We start from the raw sequence: 3,554 nt of genomic DNA on the forward strand, positions 1-3,554 counted from the left end.
TGGGCAGCGATTGAGGTTTAGGGACGGCACACACCTTCTCCAGTGCGTTCCATCATGGTTAGTGGCCAGAATGCACTGTATCGCATGGTGGAAGCCTCCCTGCATTCTGGGGTGGGAGGGGGCTTGGTGGTGCTATTCACTATTTGCTGTGATCGCACCAGACCGGAACGCAGCCATTGCTGTGCCACACGTTCTGGTGCGGGCAATAGTACTGCGGGTGGAGGGGTGTGTCTGTGGTGCCATTGACTTGAATGGCACGCCCCCTCCCACCCGAGAACGCATGGAGGCTTTTACTGTGCGATCCAGTGGGTCCCGGCCCCTAACCGTGCCAGAATGCACTGGAGATGGTGTGAACCGGCCCTAAAGCCTGTGAAGCACGTGGCACACGCAAGCAGCAAAGGAAAGCAGCGATGTGTGGAGCTTTGTGTGCAGTGTGTCTAGGAATATCCTCTCCCGCTAGGCGGGAAAATAATCGTTACAGCCCTAGAAATATCCCTTTATTTTACAAAACAGATGTGTGCTGTTCATTGAGATGCCAACATATTTAGGAATCGCCATACAAACTGCAACAAAATCCCATTATACCAAGTCTTCCATTATTCATATACAAAGCGCATCTTCTTGTCAAAGTTATGTATTTTCAGTAACAATCTGTTATATAAACATGAAATTCAGTGCATAATGCTGTTGAAGAAATGACTACCAACATGTTCTCACTAACTAGAGTTATCTCCCAACAGCCATCCCAACAGCACTATTCATACATAAACCTGTTAGAATTATGGGAAAACAACTTTATTTTTTATTTAACCCCTTCATGACCGAGGCCCTTTTTTCATTTTTTGCACCCATGTTATATTCCACATTTTAGGCCTGAAAATGACTTAAAACCCCCAAACATTATATATTTTCTGAATGCCAAGACCCTATAGAATAAAATGGTGGTAGTTGAAAATTTTTATGTTGCGCAATATTAGCGCAACTCCTTATTAAACCCCAAAATTTAGTGACAAATTTAATTAAATGCCCCAAAACACAACAAAATACCCATTTTTTTAATGAAATATAAAAGATGAGGTTACAACCAGTAAAACAATATCCAACATGCCCAGGTTACAAATTGCGTGCGTCCGTGAAACGGCGAAAAACTGCAGTACCCCAAAAAGTCCATAAAAGACGCTTTAAAAGCCCCCACAGGTCATCAATTTAGAGATACCCCAAAATACTGGCCCTAGAATTATTACTCTCACTCTGGTGTGCGTGGCGATACCCAACATGTGTAGCGCGTTCGTTGTTTTCATACGTAGGAGCACCCGGCGCGCGTTTACGTGGCGACGCACGTGCTCGCGGGGACGGGGGACTTCAACATTTTTTTTTATTATTATATTTATTTTATTTTAAAAACTGTTTTGTTTTAACTTTACTTTGACTGCTATCACATAGGGGTGCTAACAAGCACCCCCATGTGATAGCAGATGGTGGTGACAGGTACTCTTTAAGGTGATGCTGGGGGTCCAAAAGGCCCCCAGTGTCACCTTTACACTAGAAATAAGCTATTGAAGTGCAGATCGCACTTCAATAGCTTATAGCTGGACTGCAGTAGCCCAGTACTGACAGCCCAGGGACCGGAAGTGATGCAATTTGCATCGCTCCCGGTCCCATAGAACGTGGAGGGGATCGATGAGCGGAAGTTCGTCGATCTCCTCCCCAGCTCCCCGCGGACACCAAGGAAGCTGGTCCCGGGCACGTAGGAGGGGCAACGGAGCCCGGGAAGCACGGCGGGGGGGCGGCCACTTCTTCGGGACACAGAAGTGATTTGGCGACAGGTAACTCACCAGAATCGCTTCCGTTGTAAAGCCGACAGTCGGCTTTACAAGTTTGAACAGACTCCCGGCGGTTTAAACATCCCCGATGCTGGCGACGTACACTGTACGTCGTCAGTCACGAAGGGGTTAACTACTTTTTTAATGTTGATTAATCAGGCACAAAATAACAGATTTTATGGTTTGCAGTGAAAATAATATGTTACTTTTGACAGAAATTAAACATCCTAGCAGGCAATGAGATGATGTCTGTAAATCACACAGGTACTGCAACCTTGGAAATCTGATAGAGAAATTACCTGATAATTTGGCTTCCAGCCTACGGATCTGATCTTTTCTCCTGGAGATCTGAGAAGGCAAATCATCACGAGAGCTACTGCCATCTGATGCCTGTGGAATCAGAAACAAAATAGTGAAAAAAATAGGACTTAAAATATCATCTGTTTCTATGTTTTATAGAGATCAGCTTAACCAGTTGACATCCACGGTGTTAAACCCCCTTCCCATCCAGGCCATTTTTCAGTATTCAGCGCTGCGGTACTTTGACTGACATTTATTCCGTCATGCAGCGCTGTACTGAAATGAATTTTATACCCTTTTTTGGGGACAGATAGAGCTTTCTTTTAGAATACTTAAGAGACAAGCTTTCAAGAGTTTTCTTTTCTTCCTCAGGTATTGCTTTAGACGCGAGAAAGAGGAACACTCAAAAGCTTTTCTTTATAGTTTAAAGCAAACACCAGGGCTGTGTAAATAATCCCCTTTGATATATAGTAATGCCACCAGCTGGAGGACAAAAAATCCTAGCAATACATTATACAGTACGGCAGAATACCACCAGCTATAGAGGACTACAAATACCAGCAATACATTATACAGTACTGCAGAATACCACCAGCTATAGAGGACTACAAATCCCAGCAACACATTATACAGCAATGCAGAATGGCACCGGCTATGGAGCACTACAATTCTCAGCGACACATTATACAGCCTTGCAGAATAATACCATCACCTATAGAGGACTACAAATTCCAGCAAAATATAGATCAATGCAGAATAATAGTATCTAAAGTTGCTACATACTCAGCGCTGTCGCTCTACTACGGGGTTCTGGCCTGATGTCTCGGGCAAAGGGTGTCAAGGAGGGTGGGGAGGATCTTAGTAAGGGGTCAGTAATGTAACGAAGAGTGCAGAGGTTAGTAATGTAACGCAGAGTGCAGAAGTCAATAATGTTATGCAGAGGTCAGTAATGTAACAAAAAGTGCAGAAGTCAGTAATGTAACGCAGAGTGCAGAGGTCAGTAATGTAGCGCAGAGGTCAGTAGGCAGAGGTCAGTAATGTAACGCAGAGTGCAGAGGTCAGTAATGTAACGCAGAAGTCAGTAATGTAACGCAGAATGCAGAGGTCAGTAATGTAACAAAGAGTGCAGAGGTCAGTAATGTAACAAAGAGTGCAGAGGTCAGTAATGTAACAAAGAGTGCAGAGGTCAGTAATGTAACAAAGAGTGCAGAAGTCAATGGTGTACCACAGAGTGCAGAGTTCAGCAATGTAATGCAGAGGTCAATGGTGTACCGCAGAGTGCGGAGGTCAGTAATGTAACGCAGGTCAACGGTGTAAGATAGAAAAGGGACTTATAGTTTTGATGTACTAGATCATGTGCTCTGTCCTCATGCACTCTTCTTCCTCCCTAGGTAGTGGGGGGGGGGGGGGGGGGGAGGGTTACACCCTGGG

General features: G+C 44.7%; 1 long non-coding RNA gene across 1 annotated transcript in view; it reads right to left on the reverse strand.

Moving 5' to 3' along the window:
- The window catches only part of LOC108802094, a 92,905-nt gene extending 90,698 nt beyond the window's left edge, over positions 1 to 2,207 (reverse strand). Inside the window, exon 1 of the long non-coding RNA XR_001942195.1 lies at positions 2,123 to 2,207. This is a non-coding gene — a long non-coding RNA (uncharacterized LOC108802094). The remainder of the gene's footprint in view (positions 1 to 2,122) is intronic.
- Between the last annotated feature and the right edge of the window lie 1,347 nt (positions 2,208 to 3,554).

The sequence above is a fragment of the Nanorana parkeri genome, unplaced genomic scaffold (assembly GCF_000935625.1).
Source record: "Nanorana parkeri isolate BGI_ZX_2015 unplaced genomic scaffold, ASM93562v1 scaffold2656, whole genome shotgun sequence".
Lineage (NCBI taxonomy): Eukaryota > Metazoa > Chordata > Amphibia > Anura > Dicroglossidae > Nanorana > Nanorana parkeri.